General features: G+C 40.0%; 1 long non-coding RNA gene across 1 annotated transcript in view; it reads right to left on the reverse strand.

The window, feature by feature from the left end:
- LOC117309502 (uncharacterized) overlaps positions 1-23,225 on the reverse strand; it is a 337,102-nt gene that overhangs the window by 80,383 nt on the left and 233,494 nt on the right. The window lies entirely within an intron of this gene.

Below are 23,225 nucleotides of genomic sequence, written 5' to 3' on the forward strand. Positions count from 1 at the left end.
TGGGGGGCAGACACCAAAAACAATGGGAACTATGAACGTGCAACCTGTGAAAAGGAGACCCCAAACACAGTAAGTTAAATAAAATGAGAGGACAGAAAAATATGCAGCAGATGAAGGATCAAGGTAACAACCCACCAGACCAAAAAATGAAGAGGAAATAGGCAGTCTACCTGAAAAAGAATTCAGAGTAATGATAGTAAAGATGATCTAAAATCTTGGAAATAGAATGGGGAAAATACAAGAAATGTTTAACAAGGAACTAGAAGAACTAAAGAGCAAACAAACAATGATAAACAACACAATAAATGAAATTAAAAATTCTCTAGAAGGAATCAATAGCAGAATAACAGAGGCAGAAGAACAGATAAGTGACCTGGAAGATAAAATAGTGGAAATAACTATTGCAGAGCACAATAAAGAAAAAAGAATGAAAAGAATTGAGGACAGTCTCAGAGACCTCTGGGACAACATTAAATGCACCAACCTTTGAATTATAGGGGTCCCAGAAGAAGAAAAGAAAGGATTTGAGAAAATATTTCGAGAAATTATAGTTGAAAACTTCCCTAACATGGGAAAGGAAATAGTCAATCAAGTCCAGGAAGCGCAGAGAGTCCCATACAGGATAAATCCAAGGAGAAAAATGCCAAGACACATATTAGTCAAATTACAAAAATTAAATACAAGGAAAAGATATTAAAAGCAGCAAGAGAAAAGCAACAAATAACATACAAGGGAATCCCCATAAGGTTATCAGCAGATCTTTCAGCAGAAACTCTGCAGGCCAGAAGGGAGTGGCAGGACATATTTAAAGTGATGAAAGGGAAAAACTTACAACCAAGATTACTCTACCTAGCAAGGATCTCATTCAGATTCAAATGAGAAATAAAAACCTTTACAGACAAGCAAAAGTTAAGAGAATTCAGCACCACCAAACCAGCTTTACAACAAATACTAAAGGAACTTCTCTAGGCAGGAAACACAAGAGAAGGAAAAGTGCTACAGAAACAAATGCAAAACAATTAAGAAAATGATAATAGGAACATACATATTGATAATTACCTTAAATGTAATGGATTAAATGCTCCAAACAAAACACATAGACTGGCTGAATGGATACAAAAACAAGACCCATATATATGCTGTCTACAAGAGACCAACTTCAGACCTAGGGAGACATACAGACTGAAAGTGAGGGAATGGAAAAAGATATTCCATGCAAATGGAAATCAAAAGAAATCTGGAGTAGTAATTCTCATATCAGACTAAATAGACTTTAAAGACTAGCATAAGAGACAAGGAAGGACAGTATATAATGTTCAAAGGATCAATCCAAGAAGAAGATATAACAATTGTAAATATTTATGCTCCCAACATAGGAGGACCTAAATATATAAGGCAAATGCTAACAGCCATAAAAGAGGAAATCGACAGTAACACAAACATAGTAGGGGACTTTAACACCCTACTTTCACCAACGGACAGGTCATCCAAAATGAAATAATGAAACAGAAGATTTAAATGACACATTAAATAAGATGGACTTAATTGATATTTATAGGACATTCCATTCAAAAACAACAGAATACACTTTCTTCTCAAGTGCTCATGGAACATTCTCCAGGATAGACCATATCTTGGGTCACAAACCAAGCCTTGGTAAATTTAAGAAAACTGAAATCGTATCAAGTATCTTTTCCAACCACAATGCTATGAGACTAGATATCAATTACAGGAAAGAAAACTGTAAAAAATACAAACACATGGAGGCTAAACAATACACTACTAAATAAGTAAGACATCACTGAAGAAATCAAAGAGGAAAAAGAAATACCTAGAAAGAAATGACAATGAAAACACGATGAGCCAAAACCTATGGAAAGCAGCAAAAGCAGTTCTAAGAGGGAAGTTTATAGCAATACAATCCTCCCTCAAGAAACAAGAAACATCTCAAATAAACAACCTAAACTTACACCTAAAGCAGTTAGAGAAAGAAGAACAAAAAAAAACAAAAGTAAGCAGAAGGAAAGAAATCATAAAGATCAGATCAGAAATAAATTCAAAAGAAGTGAAGGAAATAATAGCAAAGATCAATAAAACTAAAAGCTGTTTCTTTGAGAAGATAAACAAAATTGATAAACCATTTGCCAGATTCATCAAGAAGAAAACAGAGAAGACTCAAATCAACAGATTTAGAAATGAAAAAAGAGAATTAACAACTGACACTGTAGAAATACAAAGGATCATGAGAGACTACTACAAGCAACTATATGCCAATAACATGGACAAGCCAGAAGAAATGAACACATTCTTAGAAAAGCACAGCCTTGCCCGAGACTGAACCAGGAAAAAATAGAAAACATAAACAGACCAATCACAAGCCCTGAAATTGAAACTGTGATTAAAAATCTTCCAACAAACAAAAGCCCAGGACCAGATGGCTTCACAGGTGAATTTTATCAAACATTTAGAGTACAGCTAAAAACTATCCTTCTCAAACTCTTCCAAAATATAGCAGTGGGAGGAACAATTCCAAACTCATTCTATGAGGGCACAATCACCCTGATACCAAAACCAGACAAAGATATCACAAAAAATGAAAACTACAGGCCAATATCACTGATGAACATAGATGCAAAAATCCTCAACAAACTACTAGAAAACAGAATCCAACAGCACATTAAAAGGATCATACACCATGATCAAGTGGGGTTTATCCCAGGAATGCAAGGATTCTTCAACATATGCAAATCAATCAATCTGATACACCATATTAACAAGTTGAAGGATAAAACCCATATGATAATCTCAATAGATGCATAAAAAGCTTTTGACAAAATTCAACAGCCATTTATGATAAAAACTCTCCAGAAGGTAGGCATAGAGGGAACCTACCTCAACGTAATTAAGGTCATATATGACAAACCCAAAGCCAACTTCGTTCTCAATGGTGAAAAACTGAAACCATTTTCTCTAAGATCAGGAACAAGACAAGGTTGCCCACTCTCACCACTGTTATTCAGCATAGTTTTGGAAGTTTTAGGCACAGCAATCAGAGAAGAAAAAGAAATAAAGGGAATCCAAATCGGAAAAGAAGAAGTAAAACTGTCACTGTTTGAAGATGACATGATACTATACATAGAGAATCCAAAAGATGCTACCATAAAACTACTAGAGCTAATCAATGAATTTGGTAAAGTAGCAGGATACAAAATTAACGTACAGAAATCTCTTGCATTCCTATACACTAATGATGAAAAATCTGAACGAGAAATTAAGGAAACACTCCCATTTACCATTGCAACAAAAAGAATAAAATACCTAGGAATAAGCCTGCCTAAGGAGACAAAAGACCTGCATGCAGAAAACTATAAGACACTGATGAAATAAATTAAAGATGATACAAACAGATGGAGAGATATACCATGTTCTTGGCTTGGAAGAATCAACATTGTGAAAATGACTATACTACCCAAAGCAATTGACAGATTCAATGCAATCCCTATCAAACTACCACTGGCATTTTTCACAGAACTAGAACAAAAATTTCCACAATTTGTATGGAAACACAAAAGACCCTCAATAGCCAAAGCAATCTTGAGAAAGAAAAACAGAGCTGGAGGAATCAGGCTCCCTGACTTCAGACTATACTACAAAGCTACAATAATCAAGACAGTATGATACTGGCACAAAAACAGAACTATAAAATATAGATCAATGGAACAGGACAGAAAGCCCAAAGACAAACCCACACACATATGGTCACCTTATCTTTGATTAAGGGGCAAGAATATATAATGGAGGAAAGACAGCCTCTTCAATAAGTGGTGCTGGCAAAACTGGACAGCTAAACATAAAAGAATGAAATTAGAACACTCCCTAACACCATATACAAAAATAAACTCAAAATGGATTAAAGACCTAAATGTAAGGCCAGACACTATAAAACTCTTAGAGGAAAACACAGGCAGAACACTCTATGACATAAATCACAGCAAGTACCTTTTTGAACCCACCTCCTAGAGAAATGGAAATAAAAACAAAAATAAAGAAATGGGACCTAATGAAACTTAAAAGCTTTTGCAGGGCAAAGGAAACCATAAACAAGAGGCAGGAAAAGGCAACCCTTAGAATGGGAGAAAATATTTGCAAATGAAGCAACTGACAAAGGATTAATCTCCAAAATATACAAGCAGCTCAATATCAAAAAAACGAACAACCCAATCCAAAACTGGGTGGAAGGGCTTCCCTGGTGACACAGTGGTTAAGAATTCACCTGTCAATACATGGGACACGGGTTCAAGCCTCGGATTGGGAAGATCCCACATGCCACAGAGCTACTAAGCCTGCATGCCACAACTACTGAGCGGCATGCTACAGCTAATGAAGCCTGTGCACCTAGAGCCCATGCTCTGCAACAAGAGAAGCCACCACAATGAAAAGCACGCATATAGCAATGAAGAGTAGCCCCCACTCGCCGCAACTAGAGAAATCCCGTGCACAGCAACAAAGACCCAACACAGCCAAAATTAAATAAATAGATTTATAAAAAAAAAAACAAAAATGGGCAGAAGACCTAAATAGACATTTGTCTAAAGAAGATATACAGATTGCCAACAAACTCATGAAAGGATGCTCAACATCATTAATCATTAGAGAAATGCAAATCAAAACCACAATGAGGTATCACCTCACACCAGTCAGAATGGCCATCATCAAAAAATCTAAAAACAATAAATGCTGGAGAGGGTGTGGAGAAAAGGGAACCCTCTTTCACTGTTGGTGGGAATGTAAATTGATACAGCCACTATGGAGGACAGTATGGATGTTCCTTAAAAAACTAAAAATAGAACTACCATACATCCTAGCAATCCCACTACTGGGAATATATCCAGAGAAAACCATAATTCAGAAAGACACATGTACTCCAATGTTCCCTGCAGCACTATTTGCAATAGCCAGGACATGGAAGCAACCTAAGTGTCCATCAACAGATGAATGGATGAAGAAGGTGCGGCACACGTATACAATGGAATATTACTCAGCCATAAAAAGAAACGAAATTGAGTTATTTGTAGGGAGGTGGATGGACCTAGAATCTGTCATACAGAGTGAAGTAAGTCAGAAAGAGTAAAACAAATACTGTATGCTAACACATATATATGGAATCAAAAAAAAAATGGTTCTGACGAACCTAGGGGCAGGACAGGAATAAAGATGCAGATGTAGAGAATGGACTTGAGGACACTGGGAGGGGGGAAGGGTAAGCTGGGATGAAGTGAGAGAGTAGCATTGACCTATATACACTACCAAATGTAAAATAGATAGTTACTGCAAAGCAGCTGCATAGCACAGGGAGATCAGCTTCATGCTTTGTGACCACCTAGAGTGGTGGGATAGAGAGGGTGGGAGGGAGACGCAAGAGGGAGGGGGATATGTTGATATATGTATCCATATAGCTGATTCACTTTGTTATACAGCAGAAACGAACACAACATTGTAAAGCAATTATACTCCAATAAAGATGTTAAAAAAAAAAAAGAGTGATACTTTACTGTTCTACCTAAACTTTTTCTTTAATGTGACTAAAGATAATAGGGTTCAGACTTCAGATACCATTCACTATTCTATTGTATAAGATTTGAATAATCCTCATGAGGAAATGTGTTTATGTTTGAATTATCTGTTTCAGATTCTTGTGTTTCTTTCTATATAGCAGAAAATATATATGTAAATATTACAGTGACAGTCTTTTCCTTGGTTTAAAGGTAAAAGTCTGTTTTATAAAGCAGCCTATGATATGTTATAATAGTCTACAAACATTATCTACCATATCTATGGAGTTAGGCATTGGGGTACAGTGGTGAAAATAAAACACGGCCTATGTCCTGATGTGGATTTCATTTGTTTTTATGCAATCAGGTATATAGATGTCTGCAAGAGCTGTTAAATGTGACAATGTTCATATGAAGAGATGAAGATTATCCCTGTGTCTAAATACCCAGATAAAACACATAATTAACAGTTTTCACACAGACTTTCTCAAAGCCTACTTCCTCACTAGAATCAATATTCTTTCACTTGATATTTTGTCTAAAAAAGAATTCTGGAAAAATAAAATGAAACATAAAAGAAAATAAATTATGCAGCTGTGTCACATTATTAGCCAAGGTATAAAATAATTAGTTGTACCAGTACAGGAAGGTAAAGATCTAGTGTTATCTCAACCACTGAACACCACATCCTTCTGTTATGGCTCTTTTGGTTTCCTCTGTCCTTTGAAACTAGCAGGTACAATAGTTAGGGGATTTCTGATCAGTGAGAACTGGGTGAAAGTTCTAACTTCCTTTCTAGATGTGAGACCATGGTTAAATTGCTTTACTTCTCTGAGCCTCAGCTCTCGACCATGTAAAAATAAGGCTAATTATACCTCCATAATGGAGTTACCATAAAAAGTTAACAAGACAATTTATTTTAAATCGCTTCACAAAATATATGGCACGGGCTTCCCTAGTGGCGCAGTGGTTAAGAGTCCGCCTGCCAATGCAGGGGACACGGGTTCGTGCCCCGGTCCGGGAAGATCCCACATGCCATGGAGTGGCTGGGCCCATGAGCCATGGCCGCTGAGCCTGCGTGTCCAGAGCCTCTGCTCCGCAACGGGAGAGGCCACAACAGTGAGAGGCCCGCGTACTGCAAAAAAATAAAATATATATATATATATATATGGCATTACATTAGGTGATCTGTATTTTTGTTTCAATGTGAATCTGAAGCATATGACAGAGACAGGTTTCACTTATTTTATTCAACAGATGTGTTAGTTATCTATTGCTGTGCAACAAACTAGCTCAAAACTTAGGAATTAAAGAGTGGCTTAGCTGGATGGATGTGGTCTGTCCAAGGGTCTGTCAAAAGGATTCAGTCAAGAAGTTGGCCAGGGTCATGGCATCTGAAGAATTCACTTCCAAGACAGCTCACTCACATGACTGGCAAGCAGTGCTGGCTGTTAGCAGGAGGTCTCAGTTTCTTGCCAGATGGACCTCAATATAGGGCTGTTTGTGTGTCCTCACAACATGGCAGCTTGCTTCCTCCAAAACAGGCTATCGTAGAGTCGGGAAGGCAGCAACGATAATGAAATGACTTTTATGACCTTGCCTTGGAAATCATTCTCCATCACACTCCATGATATTCTATTGTTTACACAGATCAGTACTTTTTAATGTGGCAGGACACTGCACAAGGGAGGAGGAAAAGTCATTGGGGGCCATCTTGGATGATAAATATCACAGTAGACTTCAGGGATTCAGGGGTAAATGGCTTAATATCAGGAGAACATGTATTATTAGGTATTGCCATCATGTGGGAACTTCTGAGGTCTTCAAGGACAGCTTTCTGGTCATTGAGGGATTCTTTACATGAGGGTTACTGAGACTCTTGAAGAACACTGTTATTAAATTTTGCTGCTTCCAGAGACCCATATTTCCACAAGATGCAAACATTCCTTCTTCAGCTAGTTTTCTTTCGTCAGCAGGTACTCGTCAAATTCCTAGGTTTTGTTTCAATGCTTAATGGACCTGGCTTAGTAGTTTCTTGTAGGTTTATGGAACTCTGACTTATAGTTCCAAGAAGATTTACCTCCTGGTTTAGAACAGCCCAAATGTTCCCTGAATGCACCACATCTTTTAACCACCAGCAACTGGTAGGCCAGTCAAAGCGTCTTTACTGACCTTAATGTATTATGGAAATGCAGACTCTGGACTCTAGTCTGAGAAATCAGATTAATACAGAATTACTGAGTAATCTAGTTGAAGAGGCAGATGACTTTAATATCAAATAGCAACGTCAACGTCTATTACAGAGTGGGGAACAGGGTGCTATGGAAGCCCCAGTGAAGCATACAGAGCTCTCCAGAAAGACTTTCTGTATGAGAGAGTGTCTGAGACAAATCATGAGATCTAGGTTGTCTAGACGTTACCTAGATGTCTAATGAAAGGAAGGTAGTCAGACAAAGGAAAAAAAATGAGGAGGTATGAAGGAATATGAGATTTCCAGGGAACTGTAAACAGTTCAGTCACTGGGAGTCTTAAGTCTGGTTCTCTGGGAAACAGACTCTGAGGCAGAGGTTTGTAAGTGGGAGGTTCATTGAGCACTGCTCTGGGAATATGACCTGGAAGAGAGCGAGGGAACAGGACTGGGCAGAGAGGGATGTTCAGTTGAGAAGCAGTGGTACCACAGAGACTTTGGTTAAACTTGAGGGGGACTCTAGAGCTGAGGTGGTCCTTCAGAGTCATCCCAAATTGATTACAATGGTCCAGGTCTTTGCACTGTTGCATTGATCAGTGGATGAGGGCTGCCCCAGGACAGGGGGCGTAACCTAGGGAAGGCAGCACTCTCTGACTGAAGGATTCCTGGAAAAGAATTTTTTTTGTTCTTGTTCTTGTTTTTTTTGTTTTTTGTTTTGTTTTTTTTTTGCGGTACGCGGGCCTCTCACTGTTGTGGCCTCTCCCGTTGCGGAGCACAGGCTCCGGATGCACAGGCTCAGCGGCCATGGCTCATGGGCACAGCCGCTCCGCGGCATGTGGGATCTTCCCGGACTGCGGCACAAACCCGTGTCCCCTGCATTGGCAGGCGGACTCTCAACCACTGCGCCACCAGGGAAGCCCCCTGGAAAAGAATTTATCTGAGATTCATCAGCAGCCAACACTCCAAGCACCTGGGGAAGTGCATGTTCAGGCTTCAAGGATACATTCTACAGCCACCAGAGCATCCAGCAGAGTAGGGCATAAGATAAGCAGAGTGTGTCAGGAGAGAATGGAGGGACAGCCAGGATCCAGGTCCTAAAATCCTTATATGCTGTTCTACAACGACGAGGGTCAAGTAGGAGAGTGGGCGCCACTGACTGTGAACGGTTTGGAAGGATTGCTATATTGAATGGAGATTCACCTGGGTGTCCACAAGTTTCTTCCAATACTAAAACTCTGGTATTATCTCATGGCTACGGGCTGCTGTCAGCTGAACGTGAGTTTTGAGCTGAGTTCACAGTGGCAGGGGTGGATTTAAACCGTCTTTCTCCTAATCGTCCCTTCTTTACAATAGGTCCCTCACATTATAAGTTCATTGCCATATCATGCATAGCCATGGGGCAGAGGGAAGCTGGCCTACACAGAAACCCAAACCATGTCCCAGGCTACCCCAGCACTACCCTGACTGAAGTCACTTTCCATGTGGTCACACACAACTGCCTTTGGTATTTTCACTTTCTGATTCATGGTTTGAGTGGTCCCTGAAGACAAAGCCTGATGATCCTATTACTTTGTCACCTCTAGGTGTTGGTGATATTCTGGGGCAGTGATTTGTAAACTTTTTACAGATCTTTTTGGCAGATCAATGAAAGATATGGCCCTCTTCCTAGGAAAATTCATGCCCATACATACACACAAAATTTTCCATGCAATTCCAAAACTCAACCAGTGACTTCCTCCTGTGGGGATTAATGTACCACAGTTCTAGAACCATTTTGCGGGGGGGGGGGGGGGGGGGGGGGCGGGCAGTTACTTGGAAATTGAGCAGACGACACATCCACCAAATCCTCCGACTGTAAAGGAAACCAGGGCCCCACCAAGACACTCAATACTGTCTCCAATATAAACTTAAATTTCCAGGGAAATGGTCAAGGTCAGGTTGCAAGTGGGTCACTGTTCCTAAAGGAAGAATGACCACTGAAAAAATACTAGAGTTCATTCCCACCAGAGTTATCCTCACAGCTTTTGCCTTTTTTAGAAAAACAGGTGAGCATAACTGTACCCACTATTTTGATTTATGGCTCCTAGATTTGATACTCTGCATTTTTCTTTCCAGGATATTGATAATTAGCTTAGTTCATAGCCAGAACCAATTCCCTTAAACCAGATTGATTTTCATTGCCTTCGTTCACTTTTTCTTCTCTGCTTCGATGTTCTACATGCCATTGAGCCAGAATGCTAAATCACAGGTAAGTATATACGCACATGAGGGGCTTCTAGACAGGAGGCTTTAATGACCACCGAGCGCCCAGATAATTTGGCCTCATGATCAAAATCAGACGTTTAAAAAGTATTTCCAACCTGAGGCCATGTGCTTGCCTTTCCCCCCTCTGCATCAATGCACAGCCATGGTTTGCAAAAGATCCTATTTCTTTGATTTTATTTTGTGGTTTCAAAGGTAGGAAAGAATTCCACCTAGTTTGAAATTCCAGCTAACTGCAGGTAAAGAATGTTACTGTGTGTGCCTTGGTCCACTAGAGCCAAGGATAATACAAGGAACCAGCCCAAGACATTAAAATGTCTGCACCAATCGTGGCCATTGTGTCTGGGTTTGGTCTCATTAGGGAGTGAACCTGGTTGACGGATCTTTGTGTGTGGGCCTCATGTCCCAAGTGAGAACCCTCAAGCTAGTGAGTGGACTGGCACTGCCAGAGGGTTTGGGTACAGCCGCTGAATCTGAAATCAGGTTCAGAAACTGAGTTTTAAACTTAATGGAACAGCTGTCTCCCTTTATTCTCAGTTCTTGAAACTCCAGAGAGAAGAAAGGCTTGGGTGGGGCAGGTGGGTGGAAAGCAGAAGCCAACGAACTCATTTCCCTTATGCCTGTGAATCATGATCTCCTGATCCTGGCGCTGAGTCCCAGGGTCTTAGAGACCTATGGTTTGTAAGGAGCAGGCTGCAATCCACTAGTTGATTAGTGAGTCACAATGATCCTTTGTAAAAATGCAAACATACATACATAGATTAGAAAAGTATCAGAGTGTATGACAGGTAACAAGAGTAGGAATGTTCTAGATAACTTGCATTTCAATTATGTTTATGCTTATATTTGTATATGTATGTGTTTAATTGTAATGTGAATTTTTTTTTTATCATGGAGTATTGGTCAATAAAGTTTGAAAGCCATCTCTTTAGGTACTCAATTAGAAGCACAAATGCCTTTCTCAGCATCTTATGGCCTTTTCTGGTGTCAATAGGAGAACAGAATCACTCATTCTGCACTCACGTTGGTTCTTTTTAAGGAAGTTATTCCTTTTAACTTTTTCTCTTTTTGGCTGGGCCAGGTGGCATGTGGGATCTTTGTTCCCCTACTAGGGATTGAACCCATGACCCCTGCAGTGAAAGCATGGAGTCTTAAACACTGGACCACCAGGGAAGTTCCAAGGAAGTTATTCCTAAATTGAATAAATTCAAATGAACATCCCTACCCCTTCCTCCTTCCTTCCCTGAGACCACCTTTGTTCATTAAAATCCAGTCCCCACACCAGAGCCCTCGTCTGCTCCAACAATTCCCTTCATCCCTCCCTCCTTCTTTCACTTCCTTCCTTCCCTCCTTCCTTCCTCTGTTGGAAAACGGGGACGAATATTTCAGTCAGGAAGGTTTAATAGCCAAGGCAAACTGTGATTAGAAGTAGAAATTGTAGGAAACAAGCAATTAAGGTGGATACAATGCTCACCTCCTGCCCCAACTCCTTTCACAAACAACCCCATCCTGGAGCGGGTCTGCATCACCTCACACCTCAATTATTGCCATGGCTCCCAGCTTGCTCTCCAACTCCAGTCCCTCTTCACATGACTCCATCCCACCCACATATGGCAAATTAATGCTTTGAAAATAGTGTTATCATCATGTAATTTTCCTTCTCAAAGCCATTTAAGGCTCCCATCACCTCCAGGTCAGATCTGAATTCCACATATTCTGGACTCTCTTCTGGACAATCTTGCTTTGACCTGTTTGGCTAAATTTACCTCTGGATCCTTCTCAACCTGAAGCTGACTCCTTCCCCCCCTGCCAATCTCCTGATGGGTTGTCCAACTTCTCTTCATCCAGTGTCCCTATGTTAACTTACACAGACTGCTCCTCAATCTCAATACATGCCAAATGATCTGTATCATTCTTTTGAGTTCTTTCCATATAATCTCATCATTGTTTCTGATGGTTTCATACTAATGTATCTGATCTCTTCAAGTTACTCAAGAGCAAGTTAATCAAGGGCAAAATCTCCTTCCATGTCTCACTTGCCTATCAAGATGCTACATGATATCAACATATTAAAACAATAGCTAATACTTATTGAGCATTACCAAAAACTGATGAGACGGAGGAAAGAGTGGTTAAGAGGAAAAGCTGTGAGAAAAACCAAGAGTTGTCTATCTCTTTGAAGAGACAGGAGTTACCTGTTTCCTGGAGAGACAGCCTATGTTTTCACCTACTGCCTTACAGTCCTAGAACTTACAGAATATTGGTTCTTAAATATTTCAAGGCTTGCAGACTCACTCAAGAATCAGATAAAAGGGGCTTCCCTGGTGGCGCAGTGGTTAAGAACCCACCTGCCAATGCAGGGGACATGGGTTCGAGCCCTGGTCCGGGAAGACCCCACATGCCGTGGAGCAACTAAGCCTGTGCACCACAACTACTGAGCCTGTGCTCTAGAGCCTGTGAGCCACAACTGCTGAGCTCACGTGCTACAACTACTGAAGCCTGCACACCTAGAGCCTGTGCTCCACAACAAGAGAAGCCACTGCAAGGAGAAGCCCGCACACCACAACGAAGAGTAGACCCGCTCGCCACAACTAGAGAAAGCCTGCACGCAGCAATGAAGACCCAGTGCAGCCAAAGAGTAGATTAAAAAAAAAAAAGAAGAATCAGATAAAAGCTATGGAATGTCTTTCCAGAAAAATGCTTGTATTGCAAACTAAATGTTTGCATTCAGTTTCTAGGGGTGTGGACTTCTAAGTCCTTGGGTCTGCAGTGTCCATGGACCCAGGTTAGGAATTACTAGAACAAACATTACATGATATGACATTTTCAAATCAAAGGTTTCTATGGTGTCCCCCCAAATCGACTCCCCTTATACAAGCAAACTTTTACAGTATTACCCTAGATATTGGAGACTTGGTGTAATGCGAACAGAAGATCTGGCTCTGTGTGTGTGTGTGTGTGTGTGTGTGTGTGTGTATGTTTTCACAGCTTACCTATAAGTACAAGTAAGCAAGTTTTCTTTAGTTTCAGCCTTATTCCTATTTTTAAAAGGCTGACGCTTAGTAGGGGGATAGAGCAATTTATTATTATCTCCATTTGATCAATGAGGAAGGTAGCTCAGAGAGGTTATTTGATTTACCTATGATCACAGAGCTAACTCAGTTCTCTGCTTCTTCTCTGGAACCTGTTGAAAATCAATGATCACTATAGAGGAATAAGAACCACTAAAGGCAGATTATTGAACTAGGGCTAAGCTGAAAGCAAAGAAATTGCAATTTGATGTTAAAAACCATTAACAATAAGAAGTAACAGTGGTGCCTTAACAAGGATTCCAGATGTGTGGTCTTCATGCTTTCACCTGCAGGCAACGGCTGTCAATTTCTGCAGCCCATACAGGAGAGCAAAAGTGCTTTTTGAGAATGTGTAATGGTTGTTATGATATCTATATGTGGTAAGTGAGTCCATAAATGTCAACATGCTTCTCAGCATAAACTGGATTTTCAGGTCAAAAATCACCTGGTTCACTCCACGTTAACGTTCTGGTGTAGTAAGTGTATTTAACCACCAGAAAAAAACGAATATCAGCACAGTTTATTTATAGCTCACTTCTGGCCTTTCAAAGTTCCTGTTTCCAGAACTCCTTACATTTTCTGCTCCATGAATTTCTAATGAGTTCCAGTTGAAAGTGCTACAGTTCTACATTCAAGCTATTTAAAAAAAAAAAAGGAGAAAAAGAGAAAAAAAGAAACCTGAAAAGTATGTTTCCCCCAACTACCAGGACTTGTAGCTGATATAGCCTACACTTTTTTCCTTCCTCTTGGCAAATGCTGGCAAATATGCTAGCAGTTGGACAGGCCAGCTATGTTTTTAAATCCTTTTAATTCTCTTTATAGTAACAGAAACATTTGAGGCTGATCTCTGAAGACTCTGTAGAGCACAGAACACCTGCAGCTCACCGTTTTGTGCTAACAAACACTCCATGTGAGCTTAACACAGTCAGGCAGGCTCAGAGCCGGCCCCCATAATCCTCCCAGAGTAATGAGGGTTTCTCTTCCCCTCTGACCTCACCTTCTCCAGCTTAAACCTGCTCTGGTAAATGGCACCCTTGCCCTCTGACCCTCTCCAAATGGCTCAATGAATCACATAAGGGCTCATAAAAATGATTTGACAATATGTCAGGAAGCAGAAAAAACTAAGTCAGTTCTACTTTGGAAATTGCTCAAATCACTAACAAACCCTCCTTCCTTCTATCCTGTTGCTAGAAAAGTTGATTATCCAGGATTAAAGCCAATGTTGATGACAGTCTCACAACCAAGTAGGAAAAAAAGGACATTATTCTCTCCCCTCTTTAGTCCTTCCCTCAAAGAATGAAACAAAACCAGTGTTGTTCACAACCTCTCTGATATTGGTTGAAATATCTTCACACATTATTAGATGTTTCTCTTAGAGTAGGGATTGTATTTGTTCCCTACCATTTATATCTATGCTCCTTTATATTAGTTGCTTTACTAGCAATATCTGAGTGGGTTAAAAGAAATCTACTCCACTTCAAACCAACTATACATTAAAAAATTCGTATTTATCCAAAGCATACATGTATGAATTAATACTGTTTAGTAAAGGGATTCACCATAATATTTTTAGATGGAAAAACACTCTATTCTGCTAAATATATGTGATGGAAAGAAATATGTGCAGAATTTTTTAGAAAAATACCCAGTATGTGAGAAACTTCTTAACTTTGGGTGTTGGCAGGTTATTCCACTTATCAGTTGAAAACAAAAAGACACACACGTTACTGACATCAATAGGGAAACCCAAGCATATATAGTGCCTCAGGTCACCTGAAAGACAAACCAAAAAATATATATTCTTCTTGAATTTTTCTCAGCCTAATTATGGTGTTTAAATTTAGTCAATTACCTCTAGTCTGGTCAGGTCTCTGGAGCCCAATCCAAACACTAAAGGTTTGGGCATGAACACTAAAGGTCCATCCCATCTACCTTTCAAACGCAACGTAAATGTTGCCTCTGCCTGAAATTTATCCTTCACCCCCTCTCCCAACTAAAAAACAGTTCTCTCTTCCATTTGATTTGCTTTCATGTCTCCGACAGACATTCATAAGCCACCATCTGGAACACTTGCTGTCATTCACTGACATTGAGTTTAGGTGTTAGAGCATTTTTCAAAGTGAGTTGATGAACATTTTAAAATATGCATTTTGACACATTTAACAACTGGGTTTCCCTGTGCATTCCCCCATGCATTCAATATGTTGCTTCTCTGCTGGTTGGTTAATTTGTCCAGCCAAGAAAAGAAGCAGGGAACATAAGCAGATATGTGCTCACACCTAGTGCTTTTGTAACCGTATTACTGCTATGCTGAGGTGCTGCTGACATGTAAAAAATGCAAATGTTTTGTTTCTAAAACACACAGCCATTTTGTAGTTTATTCTTCTACCTAACAAAGGGCAAGGTTTGCACTGATACTGAAAATCATTAAGCAATTCCCAAATTTCGTTAAAATATTTCTTTTCAGATAGTGCTACATCTCAGTGTTTTTATTCTACTTAACCAGGGGGATAAAATGACCAACTCTATTTTCTTTCATTTTCCATTCTCATGATCTCTTCCTTCCTGAGGTGATGGGTGGGATAAGCAATATGGTAAATTAAGAAGAACGTTTAACAGAAAACTAGAATTCTAAGTTTAGACCACTCAATATAACTGACTCTGTGAACTTGAATAAGCTACATAAATTCTTATTCTCAATTTTTGCATCTACAAAGGTATTATGGGGTTATGCTAGATTCTACCTGAAGCATTTTGGGGGCTTAAAATTCTATTACTCTATAAAACTAAAATTTGATTGAAAAAAGAGGAAAATAACTAATGTGGATACAATAGAGATTACAAATATAACTCATCTATCAATATTTATCCTGTATGTGTGGCGTGTGTGTGTGTGTGTGTGTGTATATATATATATATATATATATATATATATACACACATATATATATGTGTGTGTATATATATATATGTATTTATTTATTTACATCTTCACCACATTATAAAAGAGCAGTTGAGGTGGGTGGCTTACTTTGAGAGGAGGAAGAGGAGGAGGAGGAGGAGGAGGGGGAGGGGGGGGGAGGGCAGGGGAGGGGGAGGGGAGGGGGAGGGGGAGGAGGGGGAGGGGAGGAGGGGGAGGGGAGGGGGAGGGGGAGGAGAGGAGGGGAGGAGGGGGAGGGGAGGAGGGGGAGGAGGGGAGGAGGGGAGGAGGAGGGGGAGGAGGGGAGGAGGGGAGGGGAGGAGGGGGAGGGGAGGAGGGGGAGGAGGGGAGGAGGGGAGGAGGAGGGGGAGGAGGGGAGGAGGGGAGGGGAGGAGGGGGAGGGGAGGAGGGGGAGGAGGGGAGGAGGGGAGGAGGAGGGGGAGGAGGGGAGGAGGGGAGGAGGGGAGGAGGGGAGGAGGGGGAGGAGGGGGAGGAGGGGAGGAGGGGAGGAGGGGGAGGAGAGGGGGAGGGGGAGGAGGAAGAGAAGAAGGAGAAGGAAAAGGAGAATGAGGGAGGGGGGAGGATGAGAAAGAGGAGGAGGAGGAGAAGGGGAAGAAGAAATCTAACCTAGAAATAAGATTAGCCAGGGAGGGCATATTCAGATTCACTAATAAAACAGCAGGAAAAAAACGTCTGGGCACTAAATGCAAGGCTTCAGACTTGATCTGTTAATGGTAAGAATAAGAACATACGTAATGTTCCCAGAGCTAGCATATGATGATGAAATAGTCTACCTAGGTCAATCCAGAAGTATCTGTTAGATAGATAAAGGGATAATGCTGTCTTTCACTGCTTGGAAACCCCACCCAAGAATATAAGCATTGTGAAAAACTGAAAGACATTTGATATGAGGATAGAAAGCATTTGCTATGGTAATATAGATGTTATTTTCATGAAAGTAGTCTATAAGCTGTTTGTCAGAAGGAGGACATATTATGCTTTCTTAATACAGAGCACGTGCAAGTAGAAATGGAGAACTTCAAATAGCTACACAGATTCTTGCCACCTCATCCTGATAAATACCTGAAACCTCTTTGATTTTTGCCTTGATGGACTTTTTACCTATCAGATGGTAAAAATAGTCAAGAATGATATACTCCAGAATGACTTCTGTTTGTAACAAATGGTACCAATAGTGAAAATGCCTTTTAAAATCACATTCAGAATAAAAGAAATAATTAAGAAGCATTAATACTAGGGGCATATATATATATATAATATTAAGAGATAAATAAAAAGGCAGAATTTCTTAATTCCACTTTTGCTCTGTATTCTCTATTCAGGAGAACAATCTTCAAATTAAAAAGGCATACAAAATGCTGTGGTTAAAAGAACTGGATGAAGAAAGAACTTTCTCTACCACATATTCTTCTATCAGTGTAGAACTGACAGATCAATCAACAGAAGAAATAGATTATTCTAAAAGACAAAAAGTATATATGATAAAGGAGCCATTGAACACAAATGGTGAAAGAATAGATTATTAAATTAGGGATGGGATGATGATTTTCTATATAGTTTACACACACGCATACACACACACACACACACACTCACACACAGGGAGGCTAAGCAAGGACATGTTTTCAGGCATGGAGGCTGCTTTGACTTAATCATGCAGGGGGCTCTGAGCAGTAGAGGTCACACTTCAGAGGTGGTTGCATTAAGTACAAGAGAGCTGGGGTATTTATACTCCAGTGTATTCAATGGTCATTGGTTAAGGGCTACCCCTAGGAAAACATTTTGTTTTATTTTATTTTTATTACCCATCTCAAGTCTTTTTTTTTTAAATTTTTTTTACTGGAGTATAGTTGCTTTACAATGTTGTGTTAGTTTCAGGTGTACAGCAAAGTGAATCAGCAATACATATACATATATCCACTTTTCTTTAGATTCTTTTCCCATATAGGTCATTACAGAGTATTGAGTAGAGTTCCCTGTGCTATATGGTAAGTCCTTATTAGTTTATCTATTTTATATATAGCAGTCCGTATATGTCAATACCAGTCTCCCAGTTTATCCCTCCCCCCCACCTCTTCTCCCTTGGTTAACCGTAAGTTTGTTTTCTACATCTGTGACTCTATTTCTGTTTTGTAAATAAGTTCATTTGTACCATATTTTTAGATTTCACAGGAAAACATTAATTCCCAGAAAAGCTCGCCATGAGCACAGGCAACATGGGCTCTGATAGCCTGAGGACACAGCCCTCCAGCAAAGAGATGGCTGCTGGCTGAGAGGGGAAAAGCCTACCCGTGACCAGTGTGTAGGAAAAAGAAAGGGGATTTGGGGGGATTTGGGAGGAGCAGCGACAGCTGCCATTCCACTCCCTCGAAGGACATCTTCACTCACATGTATAGGGACCCTGTTTTTTTCAGCATTCTTGCCAGCCAACTGAAGATATATATTGAAAGCAGATATCATATCTGTGGAATGACTCAAAAACATAGGAGGTATGGCTAATAAACTAGATCAATACTGGGAAAAAGCTTGAATGATAGGTGCAAACTAACAATGAAATTTGAAGAAAATAAAAATAAAGATCTCCCACTTAGCCTCAAAAAAATCATCTGGATAAGGTGTAACATGAGGGAGAGGTTGATTACAGCAAAGAATCTGGAAAAGACAAAGGCCTTATAGTTGACTTCAAGTTCAGTATAAGTCAAGTGTGCCAAACTGGACAACCCACTGGACTTTCCACAGAGAGACAGTGGAAGAACTGAGGCTGCTTAATCCAGATGAGGAAAGAATTAGGAGAAATTGAGTGTGAAAGGAGGATTATATTTATTCCATGCTGCTCTAGAGGGAGAACTAAGAATAAGTGAAAAATCATAGGAATGCAGATTCTGGCTCAAGATGAAGAAGAACTTTCTCATCATTAGAGCTAGACAAACATGTCTTAGAAGGGTGTGAACTCCCAGTGCTTGGAGTTGTCTGAGCTGAGGCTGAATGAAATTCTGCAGAGATGGCATGGTGGGGATTGTTATATGGGGTGAGGGAAAGAAGGAGTTTGGACTGAGGACTCCACATCCCCTTCCAACTTAATTATTCTATGATTCCATAAATTTAGTTGGTGATTTTTCAATGAAATGGCTAATAGAAACGCCATGGGGCCTGGATACCCTCTTAATGGATGTATAAGTCTCTGAATTATGGAAACTGGCAACACTTATTGAGCATCATTCAAAATTCTAGCTCAATTGTGACAGCTTGGAAGGTAATGAGAAAGATTTGCTATCCTGGACACACCTATGATTATGACTAAGCAAAGAAAGCCAAGGAGAGAAAAGACTCGGAAAATCTCCTTACAGAGAAAAAGGGGAAACTTGGACAAGTATGAGGAAAGGAAACACAAGGATCCCAAAGGAAAGACATTGTGCATCTACTCACCTTTGCTCACCCCTATTTCCTACTCACTGTTGTTTTGGATGCCTTTAATTTCTTCTCCTCTGGGCCCAATCAACAGCTGACCACATCTGTTCAATTGGAAGTATACATCATCTTGGTTTTGGAATATAGGCAAGTATGCACTTAGTTTTTCTCCAAGCCAGAAGGTTGCTCAATGTTGAAGGCTTCTGCCGGTGGAGAGCCAGAAAACAGGGAAAAATGGTATTGGGACAGGGAGCTGTGCAAGAGGGAAGCTTAGATTGTTGTCATTTCACATGTCTGTGAGCCCTTTCTGTGACCTTTCAAAACAGGGGGACACCCATCCATAAAGCAGAACCTCACGTAAATTATAAAGATATCCTTACACTTTATGAAACCTTCTTCTAAGATCTCAAAGTACTTCACCTAATTAACAATTTAATCTTTACAGATTTCCTAGGGGGAGACTGCCACAACTATTATTATGTTCCCTTTATGTATGAAGAGATTTGGAGGTTAATATTTAAAGCATAAATGGAAGAATCTAGAGAGGAGAATAGAAATCTCCTGAAACCCAATTCAAAAGCGATGTAATAGGTCATAGAAACTTTCCTGCACACAGTTTTGTAGGACTGATAACCCCAAAACAAATATGTTACAAGTCTTGGGTAATAAGTTAGTCACCTGGAAAGATTTTGGAATGACAGTAGAATTGCATAATGCCTGTTAGATTTGGCACGGGAAACTTTAAAACTTGCTACAATATAAGCTTCAAATGCTCTAGCCTCTTAGAAAAAGGACATTTAAAACTGGACTATTATCTTCTTTGGGTGTAAATTTCCAACCCTAGTAAGCACTTAGGTCCAGGGTATTTACAAACATCATTGTTTGAGGCACTATGACTGTTTTTACATTTAAACAGACACACTCACACGCAGAGAGGAATTAGTTGTTGGAAGGAAAAAGTCAACTAATCTTTTCATTTTTATGATTTTTTCCAAGAAAAATCTGGAGAATTTTGAGGTTAAATATTTTTTTCATTATTAAGACACTGCCTGGGGGCTTCCCTGGTGGTGCAGTGGTTGAGAGTCCGCCTGCCGATGCAGGGGACACGGGTTCGTGCCCCGGTCCAGAAAGATCCCACATGCCGCGGAGTGGTTGGGCCCGTGAGCCATGGCCGCTGGGCCTGCGCATCCGGAGCCTGTGCTCCGCAACGGGAGAGGCTGCAACAGTGAGAGGCCCGTGTACCGCAAAAAAAAAAAAAAAAAAAAAAAAAGACACTGCCTGTACATTAAATAGTTCCTTTTTTTCACTTCAGGTGCAGTGGCAAGATAAACACGCAAATGATTTAGATTGAATCCATTTAGAATATTCTTGCACCAGAAGAGTGGAGATGTACTTTGAGAATGAAATCAATGGATGGGAAAAGTGCACGTGTCCAAATGTTTGCTGCTTGTTTCTGTGGTTCCTGGTGGATATGGTGCTTTGAGGCAAAGGAGACTGAATGATAGAATAACTTTTTCAGGTTGATGAGCATAATAAAAATGTAGTGGGCCAACAAGTTCACTAAACTATCTGCAAGACTAAGAAAAATAGGAATAAATTAATGTTCATGAAACTTTAAAACCATTTTATTAGGTAAGGATGAACAAAAATGCTTGGAATCCAATGCTTGTTTGCTCTTTTGCTGTCTTCCATGTGGAACAGAATGAGGAATGTTCTATATGAAAAAGTGCAGACTCTGAAATAACCTATCTGGTTATGAACCAGGACAAAATCTGGAGCCAAACTATTAAAATAAAATTGATTCACAACAATGAAAAAGAGTGGACAACAGAAACTCCTAAAAATTTACTTTGTCTCTTTAGAGGTTTGGGATTGTAGAGGTCATTTGCATTTAATATTATTGCTGGGAGCTTGTTTTATGACAATAAAAGCTCTTTGATTTTTGTTACAAATAATATGTACACATAGGCAGTAAAGAATGCAAACTAAAGAATTTATGAATCCAAGATGGAGAAATCCTAGATATATAGGATTTCTATATATCTAGGACTTCCCTGGTGGCACAGTGGTTAAGAATCTGCCTGCCAACACAGGGGACATGGGTTCGAGCCCTGGTCCAGGAAGATCCCACATACTGCAGAGCAACTAAGCCCGTGTGCCACAACTACTGAACCTGTGCTCTAGAGCCCATGCTCCACAACAAGAGAAGCCACCACAGTGAGAAGCCCACGCACTGCAAGAAAGAGTAGGCCCCGCTCACCACAACTAGAGAAAGCCTGTGCATTCAGCAATGAAGACCCAATGCAGCCAAAAATAAAATAAATAAATTTTAAAAAATAAATAAATAAAAAATTTAAAAAGGTCTCCCAGACCATTGAGAATCCATCATGGCCAAATTTAAAAGGAAAAAAATATATGTATTTTTTATAGATATATAAAGTTGGACTGTAAGAGGAACAATTCCCATCCAAAGTTCAGATGGAAAACATGTAAATATGTGCAGTCAGTTGCTAATTAGTGGGCATTTGTTCAGTGTTGACTATGCCTTGGGTACTATCTGCAACTGCAGTTCTTAAACTGTAGAGCTAATTAGAAATCACCTGAAGAATGTGTCAAAAATTCAGATTCCCAAGGCCCATCCTTAGAAATTCTTATTAGTAGGTCTGGGATGAGGCTAATATATCTGCATGTTAATAAAACACCATAGATTATTCTGATGCATGCATTCTTTTGACCAAATTCTAAGATTCACTGGGTAGATCAAAAGCACAGCCTTTGAGTCATGTTGTGCCTCTTACTATTCATATTGGGCTCAAACTTGGTTTCCTCTTTTCTGAAGTGGATTTGTCACAAAATGACTCCTACCTTCTAAAATTGTTATGAGGTCATATATGTAAGGCCCAGACACATAGCTGATGCTCAATTAATGTTGACTCTCTTCCTCTCTTATTAGATCTGTTGCTCTATTGAGAATCAAATGAGGCAGCAGGTGCCAATTCCTATCTTTAAGGTAGTCCTGATATGTTTAGTGGAACAAATTATTTGCCCCAAAGACATGAGGATCTTTTTTCACTTATTTCAATTAGATTGCATTAATCTCATCAAAAGACAAGGGACTGATATTCAGAATGAAATACCTTTAGGGCACTGTCAATAAATTGCATCTCTAAAACCTCCAGATATTAGTCAAAGAAGCTACCCTTTCTGTTCTTTGGTTATACAAAGTGACATAGAGCAGTAGAAAGTTGCACCTATATGCATATTTTCCCCCCAAAATCCATGAGGCTACATTATTGAGGAAGTGGTCCAATTTTTCAATGAATTTTATTGGAGTATAATTTTTCTAGAAAGAAATCAGACCATTTTAAAGTATACAGTTCAGTGAATTTTGACAAATGTATACATTCAAATAATCAACAATCTAACTAAGATATAGAACATTCCCAATATCCTATAAGTTTCCGCTATGTCCCCTTGCAGCTAATCTACACATCAGAGAGATATGCTGCTCTGATCTCTATAACCATAGATTAATGTTGCCTATTTTATTTTTTACTTTTTTTGTGGTACGCAGGCCTCTCACTGTTGTGGCCTCTCCCGTTGCAGAGCACAGGCTCCGGATGCGCAGGCTCAGCAGCCATGGCTGACGGGCCCAGCCGCTCCACGGCCTGTGGGATCTTCCCAGACCGGGGCACGAACCCATGTCCCCTGCATCGGCAGGTGGACTCTCAACCACTGTGCCACCAGGGAAGCCCTAATGTTGCCTATTTTAGACTTAGTTTCTTTTGCCCAACATAAGGTCA

Source organism: Tursiops truncatus, chromosome 1 (assembly GCF_011762595.2).
Source record: "Tursiops truncatus isolate mTurTru1 chromosome 1, mTurTru1.mat.Y, whole genome shotgun sequence".
In the NCBI taxonomy this organism is placed as follows: Eukaryota; Metazoa; Chordata; class Mammalia; order Artiodactyla; family Delphinidae; genus Tursiops; species Tursiops truncatus.